This window comes from Cupressus sempervirens, chromosome 1, assembly GCF_028749045.1.
Source record: "Cupressus sempervirens isolate cs-2001-9-10 chromosome 1, ASM2874904v1, whole genome shotgun sequence".
Taxonomy (NCBI): domain Eukaryota; kingdom Viridiplantae; phylum Streptophyta; class Pinopsida; order Cupressales; family Cupressaceae; genus Cupressus; species Cupressus sempervirens.
In genome coordinates, this window is record NC_143118.1 from 758,684,265 (window position 1) to 758,704,727 (window position 20,463).

The window sequence follows — 20,463 nt, forward strand, 5'->3', positions numbered from 1 at the left end:
TGAACTACTACAATTTCTAATTATAAACCTACTAATTATTACTAATTATTCCCCACAAATCACCTACTAGTAATTTACTAACCTATTTATTAATTTATTTACCCATTTAATTTGTAGGATACTAATTAATATCCTAAATCTATTACCTATTATCTACTAACCAAAATTTATTTATCCCAATAACTAGTCCCATCTATCAACTAACGCTTTTTCCACTTCAATTTATACTATGCCTACTGCTATTACCATCTATTTCCTAAATTACTATCACAATCCACTAACTATCCCCTTTTTGCTTTAACTATCAATACCCACATTACCCCACACCTTGTTTCCATTCCAAATGCATGGAGACCCATGAGTGGTATGAATGGGGACCACACATTTTCTATGAGGGGACACGAGTTAAAAACTTTTCATGTTTTTTTTTTTGTTATTTTGTTACTAGATGCATGAGGATTTTCGATGGGAGATGAGGTTATCATTTTTTTTGAACTTGTACATTACATTATAGTCTTAGGCTTATGAGGGGCTAAGTATGATATAAGTTTATATTTTTTAATTAGAGAATATTCCAAGAATATTCTTTGGATTATTTTAATAGATTGTAATCAGATTTGGACAGAGAGGAATTTTTTTCTTATCCCCATGCAATATCCAGAGAGAAAATGCTCACTTTCAAATTTTGTTTGTTCATCTATACTTGTGCTATAACTTAGTTCATTTTCCTTACTTAAAGTATCGTGTCATGAAATTTGGTAATATTGTTGAGTTCAAAGTTAATAATAATTTTCTAGTAAATACATCAATTGAATACTCTATTGGAGCCTATTGGAATCATTTGAAATTTAACCTTGAAACTTACTAATTATTTGCAACAATGAATCTACTCATGCCTTACACTTGAACAAGATCAATTATGAAGTCTACTAGTGCAATCCTTCCTACCTACAATGATACTTGAAACAAAATTTCTCATTGAACTAGATACATTATTAAAAAATCTTTTCATGATCAAAATATTTGAATTACAATCTCCTCATATCATTTCATGACTTGAAAAGGGATACAATTCAACATATACTTGATGATTTCCAATGAACATCAATTAGAATGGATCCTCTATTTGAGATGATTTCTTTCTATATTTCAAATATATCACCAATGATATTCAACTCTTCATTGATTACTTATAAATACACATCACTAAACAATGATACAATTACATCTCTATAATTTCCTATATTGTCAACAAGCAATCATGCATCACAACAAGTGAACAAGATGAATATTTCTCCATTACAAATGAAATGCACAAATGAAAAGTTTTTTTTCCATGTTACTTCAACCCATGAGAAATCCAAGCTTTCTCTATGAATCCATTGAGCACAAACTTGAAAATATATCTAAAAAAACAAGAACCATGGAGGCTCACCTCCCATCCTAGGCCTCTATGAGGCCACCCCCGAGATAGGGAAACCAAGGCTCAAACAGGTGACAATCAAAGAAGCTTACTAATGAATGAACAACACAAGACACAACATTTGACAACCCCAACAAACATATTCACAATGATCCAAAAATGAAATCATAAACATTGGTTGAAGGTGGAATCTCCAAAAGGAGAAAGCCATATCAATATAAATCACATAATTTTGGAATTCCAACATGCCTCTACAAGGCTTTCTCAAAACATACTTTCATCCACAATAACTTCCCTTATCACACCCAAGCACAATATCAATACTATGGCTTCAATGGAACCCATACTCCATAAAATATCCCTCTCTCTCTCTCTCTCCAAGAGAAGAGTTTATCAACTACATTGTTGAGCCCAAATAATCCCTTCACCCAAGGCTTCTCTTCCCTCCCAAGGGTGAGTGAAGTGTTTGCACCCCAAAACAACATGCATTCCAAAAATAAGAAAACTAAAGAGAGAAACCAAATGAAAGAAGATTCAACATGCTCACTCACACATGTAAAAAAAATATACACCATATGCAATTCACATTCCTATATAAACATAATTTAGAACTCCATATTCAAGATTCATAAGAAGAGTAAAAGCATGTCATGGAGCACCAACCTTGGTTCAAGCTAATGATAATGAATGTTGAAGAGACTTCCATTTTTCCTTAGCTTCCAGTAACCCTAATTGTCTCTCAAGTTAGAGAGTGAGAGAACATCCCACTAATTTGTCCAAAACTCTCTTCAAAAGACCTCTAACCTTCCACTATATCAATTTTGGCAAAAACATCAAGCTCACTTTCTCTTACACTATCATCCCTTCTAAAAATAGGACCTTGACCAAGTGTGAAGGATGAGGGAAAAGTCATGGGACATTGCCAATTTCGAATTGGTTAAAGAATGAGTTGTTAGAGGGTCTCCAAAGCTACCTAGACACTAAAATGGTGAAATTTAAACCCCTAACATGTTATACTATCATATGAGTAGCTTATTTTTACTAAATTGACATTTTGAGACCAATTTTAGGCCCTCCAAAGTCCCTATAAATTTTGAATTCGAAATCCAACATGATGGTGACCCATCCTAACACTCTCTCAAGTGGGTTTACTTAAATACTCAATCGAAATTAGCTTTAGGTTAAGTGATTTCATGCTCAAAATGGTAAATGACATGTCATCCACACATTGACAATACAAGTGTCAAGTGATACCTCAAATCACACTACACATCACAATGACATGCCTTTAATTACACATGAAATTGAATCTTTTACACACATACAATTCACGTTTACAAAACAAAAACCACAAAAATGAGGTTTTGAATCTTCCAAAAGATTCACCTTGTCTTTACTATGTTCACATAAGTTTAGGCCTTGGTTCTCCTATTAAATTTTGTGGTTTAATGTCCTACACACTAAACTCGAGTATCTATAGTTCAATGAAAAAGTACAAAAAATACATGTATATATGTGTATGACAAATTAGTATTGCATAATTCACATTAACTTGCATGTTAACTTATCACAATTAACTTTCCTTTCTAACCAATATCATATGACATATTTGCAACATCAGAATATCAAAACAACCTAACAATATTAATTCCTACTTAGCATTACCAATTTAACATAACATAACATCAAGGCATACTAACTAGGTTTTAATCATCACAACTACTATTCGTTCAATTTAATTGATCATAGGGGGAAATCACTAATAGCATCCAAATACCATCATGAGATAACACCTCATAAGATAAGATCAATTATGTCAACTAACCAGGATGCATGCATAATAAGTTCAAAAAACTCAATCATCAAAACATATAATATAGGTCCTAGTCCACAACCTAAGTAAGGATCATTAAAATGTAACATTACATGTAAATAAATACTATGAGTCATTTTCTAGCCAAACCAAAAGTGTATCAAAACATCAAGTCATAATGTGTCACTATGTAATCATCCCATCTATGCTATGATGGGTTGGGGTGAAACCTCACATAAAGGAACTAAAGATTTTGGATTGTGCTATAAACAAAATGATGACTTTACTGTTAAAGTCTATACTGATGTACATTGGGCCTCTAATGCTAATGACAAAAAAGACACAAGTGGTGGAGCTTTCTTTATATGAGAAAGATTGATAGCATGGTTGAGCAAGAAATAGAGTTCTATTTCACAATCTACTGCTGAAGTTGAGTATGTTGTTGCTGCAATCAATCCAATATTTTCTAGATGAAGCAACTATTGGAATGAATGCAAGAAGAAATAACCAAGCTTGTTACTATTTATTTTGGTAACACTAGTACAATAAATATCTCAAATAATCTAGTGACACATGCAAAAACAAAGCATATATAAAACAAGTATCACTACTTGAGGGAGCAAGTACAAGATAAACAAGTAAGGATTGGATATGTGAAGTCTAAGGAAAAAATAGTAGACATATTTACTAAGCCATTGCCTAAGGATGATTTTGAGAATCTAAGAGGTAAGTTGGGGGTCCTTCCCCTATCTAAATTTTAGTAAGTGAAGATATATGTTGCATCAATTCATAGATGAAAAATATTTTCTTTGTGGAGTTGATACAAGAGTTCACTTTTTAGGATTTATTTTATGAAAATGATGGAGATGAAACTGATGTAAATAGTACATGAAAGGTACAAGTTATAACTACAATGTTTTATAAGTTTCACATTGGCACTTATATTTACCTTTGGCATTTATGTCAAAGGGGGAGAGAATATGTGAAGATGAATCCATGGAAGTAATCTAAATGAAGAATATGCTAAAGGAGAGTATGCTTAAAGGAGAAGAGAAGAAATGAAGGAAGTGTTGTAAATTTGTTCAGCACTCCCTTCAAGATTCATGGCAAGGGCTAAACTGCTTCCTGTGTACTATAAGTTGAGTGGTTGTATCATGCATTTACATATCAATCTTTAAGTGCAACAGAAACCCCACTCTAATAAGTGGTATCAGAGCTTGGTTATAGGTTTGAATCCTCAGACCCTTGGGTAACACTGAGGGGGAGATTGTTGAAAATTTGTTTAGCACTCCCCTCAGGATTCATGACAAGGGATTAACCGCCTTCTATGTACTATAAGTTGAGTGGTTGTATCAGTCATTGAAAAATCTATCTTTTGGTGCAATGACAACCCCACTCTAATAGGAAGAGAATCTATTGATGAGAAAGAATAAAGAAGAATGAAACCAATGTTGAATAGAAAAATAGATCATATCCTAATGGGGAGATATGTTGAAGTTTTCTAGTGTTGAAGATGTAGACTGAATATATCTAAAGATGAAATATGTTGCAGAGAACCCAAATATAGGAAAAGAATTTAAAATTTTTATTGTTATCAATGCATACATTTGATTATCTTATGTAATATTTTTTAATATAAAATCATATGTTTATATGTTTTCATCAATGCTAAAGGGGAATTTGTTAGCCCTAACTAATAATGCTATAAATGGATGTGAAAGAGTCATATTAGGTGTTATGTTGTAATTGGTGTCAAATTCTAAGTTGGATAAACATTATGCTAATTAAATAATGTGCCATATTATTTGATTGATGAAGAAGATTTGATTCATGAAGATGATTTAAATAAAGTATGTTGATGAGTTAGAGTGTTGATAAGTATGATTTTTAATGGGTACTTGAATGAGTTGGATAATGATAATGTAATGTTGATTTGATTATTTTACAATCATGTAATCTTGTAATGTAATAAGTTATACAACTTACACCAAGTAATAAGGCAATTTTGATGATTCTTCTCGAGGTAATCCTGGAATGTCAAGTGTCAGAGTATGCATTAGAGATCCTCATGGAGAAGTTTTAGCTATTAAATCTTCTCCCCTTCCTCAAGGTACAAACAATATAGTAGAAGCTCACACTCTATTTGATGGATTAGTCTTAGTAAAACATAGTGGGTTTCAAAATATTTAGGTGGAAGGTTTCTATGGTTATTATCAATGCTTGTATCAAAAGAGAATAAAAAAATTGATGATTAGCATATATTTTACAAAAAATTTGGCAGCTATTAGATTATTTTGAAGAGGTTTACATTTCACACACTCTTCATGAAGGTAATGCCTTGGTAGATTATTTGGCAAATCTAGGATGTGACAACTTGAATATCGTATCTTTAAATCCAATTGATATTATTACTAAGGAAAATGAGATGCATAGATTGATTTTAATTGATAAAAACCTATGTAAGGGGTGAGCTTGAAGTCATTCTAGTGTATGCATAGGTATTTTCTATGATATTATCTATGTGTATCAGACAAGGATGTCAGGTTCTTTACTAGTTCTTTCCCAGTTGAGTCATTGAATAAGTTTATATAAATATATATACAAAGTAAAGATAAAGTTTAGTGTTAAACGAGCAAGTCTACTATTAACTGAGCGATTTTTGATGTATAATGGACTTGTTCACATTTTAGTTTGAGTCAAGAAGGTTTTTAGTTGCTGAGTACTCAAGTATGAACCAAGTGACAATGTGTGCTGAGTGTTGGCTTATAATTTGAAATTTTTTTAAATACCTTTTATAATGTTAAAAGACCTAGGAGTTAGGTAAAAACTATTGTAGGTATTCTAAAAAGAAAAATAAAAGGACCAACTAACAAGACCTTGAGGTCTTTTCCACTTTGAATGCTGCAAGATTCAGGTGGATTTACCTAGGAATTCATTCTTATTCATTTTAAAATAAAATTCTCAACATGAACTCCAAAAATAACAGATGGTTCAACCTTCTTTCTTCTAATTTAGTGGTAACTCAGAGATGATAACTGGCTATTTTATCAAACCTTAAACCCCATGAATCAAGTATAGGCTAACATTTTAACTTGAACAACAAAAAAATTAATTATTGATTTACGTAAATTTTTGCATCATGTAAAACATGCCAGCTATATCAACTTATATGGATGGCCAATGCCTTATCTATTGGGCTACAACTCATAGGGATCACACACCTACTTCTGGATTGTATCTTGACACCTTGTGAAAAGATCATTAGTGTTCATTTCTAGATCTCATACTTATCATATCTTCAAATGAAAAAACCAAAAAGTTCTTCCAATTTTCATTAAGCATTTACATAACCTATTAGATTATCAACAAAAGAAAAAGGAAATATAATTCAAAACAAATTACAACTAAAACTTAATGAACTTTGCTATCATATTTTAGAGAATAGAATGGAGATAAGTGTAGAGACAAGATTTGGGATGAACAATTAACTCTCTTTCTTTGTATTAACTTCCTTGAAATTATAGACAATAAAAAATGCTTATCCCTATCACAAAATAACACTAGTAGACCAGCCACTATTAACTTTCATATTCAATTTTGGAACAAAGTTACAACATGCATGGATCGACTCAAAATTCACAAAACTAGTGTAGCAAAAGAAATTTGAACCCTCCTCTAGTCTTGGAAACTCACTTATATAGTGTCAGTTGTTCAAAACAAATTGATAAATATGTTTCAATCATTGTTTTATCATTGATGTAAAACTAGCTATTTTGTTGGTATGACAACTTCTTATATGATTTAAAGTATGATCACTTATTTGATTGATGAAGAGGATTTGATCAAATGATGTAGCAATAGAACCTAGAGGAAAGGTTGAGTTATGATATGAAAAGGAGTACAAGAATCAGCTAAGATAGTGATATCATAGTATATTGATAATTTACTGAAGGTTGCAAAGGTTGGTTACACTAAGCAAGTTTAGAAGAACAAGTTAAATAAAATTTGTCTACCAAGCTTGACTGAGTGAATAGTAGGAAACAAGAAAAGTTCATGCAAGCTGAGAAGAAAATTAGTTGGAGTTGAATAAAAGTCTATTTTAGTGTATGCCAAGTGAAACAATTGATGCCAAGTAAAGTTTAGTTGATGCCGAGCACTAGTAAACTTTAGTTCATGCCAAGTGATTTTATAGAGGATGTCAAGCAACACAATATGTGTTGAGCATCAAAAGCAAGTTAATGCCGAGTGTCAACATTATTTGAAAGATCGTGAATTTGATAGATTTGAGCTGACAAGTTTATTTTCTTGGATTATGTGAACCATGTGGAAGATAGAATTGATGAGCTACTGGCACAAAATCCATGGCAAACTATTTTATGGTGAATTCAAAGAGGATTGAAGTAGAATTTTCTAGAAAGGGATGAAATGAAATAAGAGGTGATTCATTGAATCCTACCTAATCTTCCCTAACCCTGAATTGGACGATGGATAATGAATGAAAAAATATCTTAATTCTTTATTTGTAGGGATAGCTAGTCAAAAGAAAAGGTTGTCATGTGTGAGAACCTAAGGAGGACAAGGAGTCTAGGGTATTGCTTCATTCAGTGACCTAAGTGAAGAGTCTGCATTGGCAAGTTAAGTAAGAAGGCTTAAGGGTATGAATGCTTGAAGGGTGAACAAGATATCCGATCTGAAGTGTGTGAAAGCCAAGAAGAATGGAAGACTCAAATAGAGATATGTAATCTAAAAATGGAGTTGTAAGTTGTTATCAGATCAAGCCTTATTGTTACTCTCTAATAATTATATTAGTCTAGGGTAAATCCTTTGGATTAAGGTTGACCTAACAATAATTTGTAAATCCTTTAACTAGGTGACATTCCAAGTGAATGGTTTGAATTCCTCTAACAAGGCTTACTCCTAACAAGGTGATTGAAATCCTTTAACAAGGTCACATTTAATAGTGTGCATTGTAACCTTTAACAGGGTTGACCTTTCATAGGGAATTACTTCAGAAGAGTAAGAAAGAGTAACATGTCACTGGTGGTTTTTTCCAATTGGGTTTCTACATAAATTATTGTGTCAAGTGTGTTATTGAATCTGTTATGTTTCATGTTTACATTTCTGTAAATTGATTTGATAGTAACCTACAAGTTTTAAGTGACTACATAATCTTATGGATGCATGCATGATAATAAAGGTTTTATAAGTTCACTAAGCTGTGAAAAGTTTTATTTGTTCATCTGGACCTTGGATATCTAATTCACCCCCCTAGCACACCCCCCCCAATTATTCTAAAGAATTTCAACAATTGGTATTAGATCCATCTACTTAAGAGGACTAGTTTGAAGCTACTAAAAGCACAAAGATCAAAATATCAAAAAGAGATGGACCCAAGCTTAATAGAGACAACTTTCCTGCATGAAAAAAGTTTGATAAAGCTACACCTTGGAGGACTTGGAGATCATGTACAATCTACGATTATTGTTGAGCATGCTGATCCTGGTAGAGCCCTAACTGTTGAGGATCTGAAAAAGAAAAAAGAACACAACCAAGCAATGTTGGAGATTGCCTCTGCCCTAAGCTATGCTAATTTTGATGATATTGAAAGTCTTGATAGTGCAAAGAAAATGTGGGATGTTTTACACACCATCTATGGAGGAGATAAGAATGTTCTAAGAGCCAAAGCTGAAAGTTTCAAAGGTAAGTTCGATGATATGAGAATGCAAGAAGGTGAAAATATTTCTCAATATTGCTCAAGGATGAAAGATGTTGTTAATGCAATAAGAGAAGCTACTGGTATAATAGATGATGATACAATACTAAGAAAAATTTTGAGAACACTGCTACTTATATATGCTATTAGAGTTTCTGCTATACAAGAACTAAGATGTGTACTAGGGAATGTTCTAACTCTTGAAGGTCTGGTAGGTAGATTCACTACTTTTGAGCTATCTAACTTTGATAATTACAAACCTAAAAATATTGAATCTTCTTTCAAAGCTAACCTATCATTGAAAGAACCTAATGGGAAGAAGAAAAAGACAAAACATGTGTCCAGTGATAGACAGATGAGGAGGATGTAGATCAACTTGAAGAACTACTGACAAGGAGATTTCACATAGGTAAAGGAAAGTTTAAAGGTAAATTACCTATCATTTGTTTCAATTGCAATGAGGTTGGTCATATTGCTACTAGATGTCTAGAGAAGAATAACTATAGAGGTGGTGACAAGTACAAAAGTTGAAGAGATGAAGACAACAAAGATTACAAAGACAAAGGAAAGAAGTCTTGCTACATTGCTGAAGAGGAAACAAGAGATGAATCTAATGAATATGATGATGAAGTGGTGTATGTTGCAATGAAGGAAAAATTTGATGAAGATGAGATAACTGCACTTGTGTCTTGTGTAAACAAAAATGATAGATGGATCATTGACAATGGGTGTTCACATCACATGACTAGAGATAAAAGTAAGTTCATTACCTTGAATTGTTATAATGGAAATAGTGAAAATTTTGGTAATGATGCACCATGTTTGATAAAAGAAATTTTTTTTATCAAACTCACAGAAAATATTTTATGTGACAATGCTTACTATGTAGAAAGACTTAACTATAATTTGTTGAATGTGTCACAACTAAATAATTCAGGATGCAAGGTTGAGTTTGAAAACAAGATTTCTAAGATTTATGATACTAATGGAAAATTGATTGGAAAAAGTGATCAAACTAGAAGTAATCTAGTCTACCTTGATACAGAGGATGCTACTTGTTTAGTTGTAAAATTTGATGATGTATGGCTATGGCACAAGATGTAATGTCATGTTAATTTTGATAACTTGGTTAGTATTAGTAACATGAAAAAAGTAAGTTGAAGAACTTGGCAATATAATGTGCAAACAATGTCAATTAGGAAAAATGACATAGTCAAGTTTTAATAGCAAAAATCATACCTCTAAAGGAATACTAGAGATTGTTCATACTAACTTGTGTGGACCAATTGAAGTGAAAAGATACAAAGGAGATAAGTAGATTATGTTTCTTGTTGATGATTATTCTAGAATGATGACAGTTATGTTTCTAAAATAGAAATCTAATGCTTTCCAAATGTTTAAGTGGTACTTAACAAGAGTTGAACAGGAAATAGGTAAATGTCTGAAATGTTTGAGATCTGACAGAGGAGGAGAATTTACATCAAATGAGTTTGAGATGTTTTGTAATGACAAAGGAATCAAAAGATAGACATTTGATCCTAGAACTCCTCCACAAAATGGAGTTTTTGAAAGGAGGAATAGGTCTATAATGGATTGTGCTAGGACACTGATGATGGAGAAAAATGTTGCTTTGAAATACTAGAGAGAAGCTGTAAGTACAACTATCTATACCTTCAACCATGTGCAAGTCAAGAAAGGTACTCATTCAACACCTTTTGGACTATGGTATGAATACTCACCCAATGTAAAATATTTTAAGGTATTTGGAAGCAAATTCTTTATTCTCAAAGATTTTAGGAATGGAAAACTAGATGAAAAAAGTGAATAAGATATATTCCTAGGTTATTCTATAAGAAGTAAAGCTTATAAGTGCATAAATACTAAGACTAACAAAGTTGTGGAAAATAAAAATGTGAGATTTGATGAATATATAGAAGTATATGAGGTTGAACCTATGAAGGAATCAAAAGAATTTATGAAGTATGTACAATACTTTCCTGATTAGTCACCACAAACTAACAATCTTCCACTTGGGGTTAGAAAACAATCTCCCACTTGGAGACTAATGTTGTAGCAATACCACTACCACATGTGGCTCCCATTGGATCAAACCACCTTGGATTTTGTTGTTCTTTTATTCATGTTCAGTCAAGAAGACCAATCAAAGCTAAAGAGAATTTCAATTTCTCCCTTGTTACTACCTTTGTAAACATATCTATTGGATTTTCATTTATATGTATCTTGTCTAGCTTTAATTTTCCATCATCCAAAATTGATCAAATGAAATGGTACCACAACTATATGTGTTTGGTCTTTGAATGTAGAGCTAAATTCTTCACAAGATGAATGACATTCTGACTATCTGTAAACAAATAATTATCCTTTTGAAGGTGTCCTAATTCTTCCAAGAAGAATTGAAGCCATATAATCTCCTTAGCTACCTCTGTAGTAGCAACATTCTCTACCTATGTAGTGGATAAAGTGTTTACCTTCTGTAACCTAGAAACCCAGCTCATGAATGCCCCACCAATAGTAAATACATAGCTTGTAGTACTCCACCTAGTATCAATATCCCCTAGCAAATCTGAGTCAACATGGCCCTATAAAATAGTAGTAGAGCCCCCAAAGTGTAAAATCTTACTAGATGTTCCTCTCAGATATCTAAGAATCCATTTGACTGCATTCCAATGCTCAATTCCTGGATGACTCATATACCTGCTAACAACTCCCATTGCATGTGCAATATCTAGCCTAGTACATACCATAGCATACATCAAGCTTCATATAATTGAAGCATAGGGTACCTTTGACATCTTATCCTTCTCTTCTTGTATCTTCAAACACATCTCCTTAGTCAACTTTAAATGACCAGGTAAAGGTGTGCTAATAGCTTTAGCATTCTCCATAAAGAAATGTTGCAACACCTTCTCAACATAATCGGCCTGAAATAGTGTCAATTTTTTGTTCTTCATATCTCTGCAAATCTTTATACCAAGAATTTTTTTTCTGCCCCCAAATCCTTTATAGAAAATGCATGTGCTAACTAGCATTTGAGCCCTGTAATCTAATCCATGTTAGAACCAACTAAAAGCGTATCATAAACATATAAACATAAAATAATGTAGCTATCATCATCCAACCTCTTAAAGTAAACACAATGATCTGAATGATACCTAGTGTATCCATGCTCATGCATAAAATTGTCAAATTTTAGATACTATTATCGAGGTGCTTACTATAAGCCATATAAAATTTTCTACAATTTGCACACTAAGTTCTCCTTACCTTTGACTGAAAATCCCTATGGCTGAGGCATATATATCTCTTTATCCAAATCACCATGAAGGAAGGTTGTTTTAACATCAAGCTACTCTAAATGCAAATCTTCAATAGCCACAATACTTAAAATAGTACAAATAGAAGTCATTTTAACAACAAGAGAAAATATCTCATCAAAATCAATGCCCTTTTTCTATGCAAATCCTTTTACAACTAACCTGGCTTAAAATCTTTTCTTATCTCCATCCTCTTCTTTTAACCTATAAACTCACTTATTCTGTAAATTCCTTTTACCTGTAAAAAATTTGCATAAATTGCAAGTCTTATTTTTAAGCAAAGAGTCCATTTCATCTTTCATTGCAGACTCCCACTGAATCTTGGTATCCACTTTCACAACTTCATCATAACATTCAAGTTCACTAGCATCTGTTAGTAAAATAGAATACAGAGAGGGAGAAAATCTCTTTGGAGGTCTAATTGGCCTTGTTGACCATCCAAAATTCACTGGTGTGTGTGGTATTTTTTGTTGCAGTTGTTGCACATCATGAGGAATGGTTGGAATATCATCTTTTGGAGTATCATCCAACACTATATAATCATTTTCTTTCTTCTGATGTTGCTGCAACAGATCTTTGTACAACACTTTCTCATTGAATATGACATGTTTGCTTCTTACAATTTTATGATTTTCAAAATCCCAAAGCCTATAACTAAATTCATTAATGCCATATCCAAAAAATATGCATTTCTTTGACTTAGAGTCTAACTTGGTTCTATTTTTAGAATCTATGTAAGAAAATGCTTCACAACTGAAGGTTTTGAGAAAATAATAACTCACTTTCTTACCAATCAATGCTTCCTCTAGAATACCATAGCCCAAAGGATTAGAGGGACCTCTATTAATCAAATATACAATAGTATCGATAGCCTCTACCCACATGTGTAAGGGAAACCTAGTATGCAACCTCATGCTCCTTGCACACTCCATTATAGTCCTGTTCATGCATTCAACCACTCCATTTTCCTGTGGAGTCCTTGGAATAGTTTTCTATCTACAAATACCATTAGTGGAGAAATAATCTTTAGATTTATGACTACAATACTCACCACCATTACCAGATCTAAGACATTTTAGTTTCTTACCAGTCTCATTTTCAACCAAGCATTTCTATTTCTTAAAAGTTTGAAATACATCAAATTTATGTCTAAGGAAATAAACCCACACTTTTCTAGTTGCTTCATCAATGAATGTAACATAATAATGAGAGCCACCAAGGGAAGATATCTGAGCTACTCTCCATACATCTATATGCACAAGCTCTAATTTCTCCCTTTTATTTTCCTTCCCAGTCTTCACAAAACTCACTCTCTTTTGTTTTTCGTACACACATCTTTCATAGAAATCCATATTAACACATTTTAGACTTGGTAGAACTTTCTTTGAATGAAGTACTTTCATATCTTTCTCACTCATGTGCCCAAGTCTATTGTGCCATAGTGCTATATCAGAATCTACAATAACTATTTTTTCTCCCTACTCAACTACAAAAACTATTCCTGAACATTCATTTTTCTCCAAAATAATTAAAGTAGAAGGAACGATAAAAAATTAAAGTAGAAGGAAAAATATGACCTATACAAAGATATAAGGTGCCTACTTTCACACCTTTTTCTACTACAAGAGAACCTTTTGAAACCTTCCAATTTTTATCATTAAAAGTAACTATACAACCCCCATCATCGAGTTTCCCTATTGAAATTAAATTCCTACTTAGCCTTGGAACATGTCTTACCTCATGTAGTAGCCAATGATTATCATTATGCAACTTAATCTTAAATTTTCCCTTTCCAACAATCTGATAAGGTTCATTATCCCCCAAATAAACAAGTCCAAAATCCCCTGGACATAATCAATGAAATAACCTCTATGAGGTGTAGCATGAAATGAAGCACCAAAATCTAAAACCCATGAATCATCGACACTTTCTAAAGATAGAAGTAAAGCATCCTCTTCGGATTTGTTACTTACCACATTTTCCTCCTTGTCTCCATCTGGTTTATCTCCTTCATCTTTCTTTCGAGTCCAACAATCTTTCTTTTTATGTCCTAGTTTCCCATAGTACCAATAGTCATTTGGTCCTCTCGATTGAGACCTCCTCCCCTTTGACTTTCCTCTTAATTTCTCACAATTTTTGGAATTACTTCCTCTCTTAGTCATTCTACCTCTGCTTTGTGCATTTAAAGCACTTCCTAATGTAGATCCACCCTAAGGATTTCCTATGAGTTTCCTCACTCAAAATAACATTGATCACATCATCATATTTTAGGATACTAGATCCAAGAACATAATTACTCACAACCATTACCAAGCCATTCCAACTTTCAGGCAAAGAACACAAAATCAAGACAGCCCTAATTTCTTCATCAAAATTTATACCCATAGAAGATAACTAACTAGTAATAGTATTAAACTCATTTAAATGATCTACAATAGATCCACCTTCTGTCATTTTCATATTAAATAAATGCTTCATGAGAAATACTTTGTTTGAAGCGAAGGGCTTTTCATACATTTTTTCTAGGGCTTGCATCAACTCTTCTATTATCTTCACTTTTGTAATATTAAATGCCACCAATGGTGCCAGGCATAATCAAATGGTTCCAAGTTCCTTTCTATCCAAAAGATCCTAGTCGCCATTTAATATAGATCCTTTGATTCTTGGTTTTGCCTTCCAATGACTTCCATAAATCCTTCTGATAAAGATAGTCTTCCATAACTGAAAGTTCTACCCTATCAATCCTCAGCTTACCCTTGTCTTCCATCGCTCCTACTCAACCGTGAGACTTCCACTCAATTGTGAGACTTTTCTGCAAAGGATAACTAAAAAACAACCTCGCTCTAATACCACTTGTTAGGATTAAACCACAGACATAAATAACAATTACATGCAAATTTAAAAAATATCAAAAAATAATAGATTACACAGAAAAGAACACAAGACACCAAGATTTAATGTGGTTCACCCAATCCCTGGGTTACATCCACCAAAAAAAAGTCCAATATTATTATGATCTAGTGATTAACACCTGATTACAATTCGTAATCCCTTACAATTCAATACCGCCGCAAGAACCAATTTTTTTATCACCACAATGAAACAATCCCTAACCCTGAGCCCTTTTATACAAGTATTTTTATTGCTTTAGGGTTATAATTAATAATTACATGTCACCCTAAAGAATTTATGAAGTATGTACTGTACTTTCCTGACTAGTCACCACAAACTAACAATAAGTTGATTGACGAATGTTACACATTGATGTAGTGGATCTTACTTTAGGAGTTGCCTAAAGTAATCAAAGAGTTGAAACTAAAAATTAGTCACAAGAAAGGTGACAAAGGGAGAAACTAAAGAAGTTCATATTTGTATATTAAGATGACAAGTCTTTGGCATTGTTGTCAAAGAAGGAGATAGTAATTGATTAGAAGAGATATTGAAGGGAGATATATACAAGATAAGGGACATAGTAACTAATTAGAAGAGATATTGAAGATAGACATTGTTAATTAACACATAAAGGAATTGAACAAAGAGCGAGAAATCCTATAGTATGATGGAGAAAAGTGTATCTGTTGATTACATCTACCTAGTAAGAGGAAGATAATGAAGAAGGAGATATAAGAAGTAATTCAGAGGGAGTCATAAGGCTGAGTATATTGTCTATTGATTAGAAAAAAATAAATTTTTGTAACTTATTTAGAAGATGAAATTTTCTGATAGAGAGAGAGATTTTAATACAAGGAATTATATTCTTTTTGGTATTTTGTTGGTCTTACTATTAAACCTAGTCAGTTTGGTTAATCTGTTTGGTTTTCCATCAGTGCCAAAGAGGGAGATTGTTGAAAACAGATTAATACAAGTATGATAAATGTGTTTCAATCATTTTTTTCTAAGTGATGTCAAACTTGCTATTTTTTTGGTAAGACAACTACTTATATGATTTAAAGTACTATCACTTATTTGATTGACGAATAGGATTTGATCAAATGATGTAACAATAGCACCTAGAGGAAAGGTTGAGTTAGATATGAAAAGAGTACAAGAATCAACTAAGATAGTGATATCATAGTGTGTTGATAATCTATTTAAGGTTACAAAGGTTAGTTACACTAAGCAAGTTTAGAAGAAAAAGTTGAACAAAGTTTTTTTGCCATGCTTGATCGAGTGGATAGTTGGTGCTGAGCAAAGTTAGTGTAGGCCAAGAAGAAAATTAGTTGGAGCCAAGTAAAAGTCTATTTTAGTGTATGCCGAGTGAAATAGTTGATGCCGAGTAAAGTTTAGTTGATATTGAGCACTAGTAAACTTTAGTTTGTGCTGAGTGATTTCATAGAGGATGCCGAGCAACATAGTATGTGTTGAACATCAGAAGCAAGTTAATGCTGAGTGTCAACATTGTTTGGAAGATCATGAATTTGATAGATCTGAGCTGATAAGTTTGTTTTATTGGATTATGTGAACCATGTGAAAGATAAGATTGATGAGTTGGTGGCACACAATCCATAGTAAACTATATTATGGAAAATTCAAAGAGGATTGAAGGAGAAGTTTCTAGAAAGAGATGAAATGACATAAGGGGTAGATTCAATGAATCCTACCTAATCTACCCTAACCCTAAATTAGACAATGGAGAATGAACGACAAAATATCTTAATTCTCTATTTATAGGGATCACTGTTCATAAGCAAAGGTTGTCATGTGCGAGAACCCAAGGAAGACAAGGAGTCTAGGTTATTGCTTCATTCAGTGACCTAAGTGAAGAGTTTGCATTGGAAAATTAAGTAAGAAGGCTTAAGGGTATGAATTCTTGAAGGGTGAACAAGCTATCCAAGCTAAAGTGTGTGAAAGCCAAGAAGAATGGAGGATTGAAATAGAGATCTATAATATGCAAATGGAGTTGTAAGCTGTTATCAGATCAAGCCTTACTGTTAATCTCTAATAATTGTATCAATCTAGGGTAAATCCTTTGGAATAAGGTTGACCTAACAACCATTTGTAAATCCTTTAACTGGGTGGCATTCCAAGTGAATGGTCTAAAGTCCTCTAACAAGGTTCACTCCTAACAGGGTGATTGAAATCCTTTAATAGGGTCACATTTAATAGTGTGCATTGTAACCTTTAACAGGGTTGGCCTTTCACAGGGCATCACTTTAGAAGAGTGAGAAAGAGTAGCATGTTACTGGTGGTTTTTCCCAAATTGGATTTCCACATAAATCATTGTGTCAAGTGTGTTATTGAATCTATTATGTTTCATGTTTACATTTTTGCAAATTGATTTGATAGTAACCTACAAGTTTTAAGTGATTGCATAATCTTATGGATGCATGCATGATGATAAATGTTTTATGGGTTCACTAAGCTGTGAAAAGTTTTATTTGTATGTATGGACCTTGGATAACTGATTCACCTTCCCCCCTCTCTTAGTTATTCTAAAGAATTCCAACATGAGTTGCAAAAAGCTTCATGTCTAGAGGGAAAATGATAGCTATCCTTAAAACACAAGATTACACATAAGACAAAATTGCCACTATCAAAAGCTACATGAGAAGAACCAAAACTTGTGGTCTTTTTTTTGATAATAGAATGGTCCCTTTATTGGTTGATTTGTGATGGGGGCCAATTCTATTTTGGTAGCTTCTTATTCCTTCACTGCACCTGATGATTGATCTTCTTCTTTTTGTTGCTCATTAGGTTGTAGGACCACTTTCTCCTTCTATATTGTGCTTGGCTTTGACACTTGGATATCAGTTGCAGTTTGTTCATCATATTCCATATCATCTATTTGGGTAGCTTTATCAACTAACTACAGTTCCTCTATGGTTGTTGCCTTATCTATGAGCCTTTCCTCAGATGCCACTTGTCACAATTATGATGGTGAAGAATAATCTTTCATCCACTCATTGAAAATTGTGTCATCTAGCCAATTGAAATTCAGAATCTCTTTTTCTCTCCTCAAAACATCTTTTCCCAAATTTTTTATTTCATCAAAATATTTATGGAGAGAATCAAAGAATAATTGTACATTAACTAATTCTTCAACTATACTAGCGAACCAAATGTAGTTTTCCTTATTTACTATATCATTCATTTTGATACTTAAAATTTCCTTCAACTCATTTCCCCACTCCTCCTTATCTTTTATGATGCATGGGCTCTTTAGCACATGGGGAAAGAGATCAAAAGTATTTATGATATATTTTGAGAAACATATTTTCAATTTTCTCTTCAACATATCTCTCTTTTGGTCAAAAATTAGTAGATCATTTTCTTGGTCAAAATTTTTCTCAATATGGTCATCACTTACATCAATGATAGAGAAACATAGAGCAATGATGACATCATCTCTACTGATCCATTTATTTAAATTTTCACTTAAGGTTGTTTCATTGCTATCCAACTCTTTCCATATATCTACCAACCTTGATAATTCCAAATGGAATAGAGGCCAATTAATCCTATCTACAAGAAACAAAATTGTGTCACTTATTCTATCTTCATGTTGGATACCCAATTCTACATTTCCCAGAGTTTCGTCTTTTCTCCTTCATCTAATTCTTTTGTAGTAGTACCTCCTTGATGTTGAGGTATATATGGGATCTCTACTATAGGTCCAATGGGTGGTGTAGGAGCTGGGAAGGAAGCAATCAAAAGTTGGCTAGGCTCTTCTCCCACTTTTCTCTTGCCTTGTTGCTTTTGCAAGTTTGAGATAATATTTTCCATCTCATTTATTTTTCTTCCTCTTTCATCATATGCCTCTAGAACCTTTTAAAAAATTTCATTCAGTTCAAGAAATCTATTCTTATCCTTTGTAGCTACCTCCACACCAAAATTATCCATTTCTTTATTCATTTGGGTCACCTGCTCACTGTCCACTTCTCCAACCCAATATACCACTAGGCTTCCGGTGTGTCCAACATCTGAGACCTCTGGAATTATTTCCTTGTCTCTTTTTTGTACAAACCAAATGACCAAGGCCTTATGATAATTTCTATATTTTACCCCTTTATGGTATTCTTTAACCTCCTCTTTAGTTTTGAACTATTTTTCTTTCTCCTTTCTCATCGCATAAAAAATTATTACATTAGCAATGTCCCACTCTAGTAGTATTAATACTCCTAAATCTTTTAGTAGTTGTCTTCCCCCTGAAGGGGTTATTTGAATGAACATTTGCATTAGGTTAGTCCTTATTTCTTCTTCTATATCAAAGTCTTGTCTACTAGGTTTCTCTGATTTTCACCTTTTTACATTTTGCCTCAAAAAGTTCAATATTGCTCCTCCATAAGAATTGGATGAAGGCGCTAGACTTTACAAAATTGCCATCATCCTAAAATTTCCTAGCAACCTCCTCTATAATAGGATCTATCTCCTTCCCCTTGAAGTCATCCATAGTAAGGGATAAAAGTGGCATTAGAGGTTCCTCAAGTGTTCCCTCCTCTACCTTTGATGCAATTATTAAAACATTACCCTAATCCCCCATCTACTTTAGTTGTTCCCTTAAGGAGTCTTTACTATTAAAATGGAGAGAATTCTATGAAGGGGAGTATTGTTCAGCTTTAGATGAAGATCCCTCTTCCAATTTTTTCCTTTTAGCAATTGGTGTTGAGGGTGGGCTCTCTAAAAATTGCCTTTTGTACAAAGGAACAAGTTGTATATCCACATTTCTGGCCACTATATATCTTTCTTTCCTTTGTAGAGTGTACTTCCATGAGCTTATTATTACTCTATTTTCCATTATTGTCTCTACCTGCTTAGCTTGGTCTAGGTATGCTTTTATTAGTATCTCTTTCTTCTCATTATGAGTTTGCATAATATCAACAAAATGAGTCATGTTTATTTATCTTATTTACCCAGTATTTGATGTCAGCTAAGGGGTCATATTTCTTATCCAAAGCATTGATAAATTCTAAGACCCTATTATATACTTTCCACTTTTCTTTCTTTACTTCCTTCTCTTGTAGTTAAAATTCATTCCTTATAATATCTTCAGGAAAGTAATCAATATGTTCATATGATTTAGCCTTAGTTCTATGTTTTAATATATCATAAAAGCTTTCTAGGTCAATAAAATGAGGATGAGACTGACCCATTTGGTATTTATCAAGGAACTTACCTAAGGTGAGCACAAAATTGTGGATGATCGTGAAATTTGGAAATTTTGTTCCTCTTGATCTTCCCA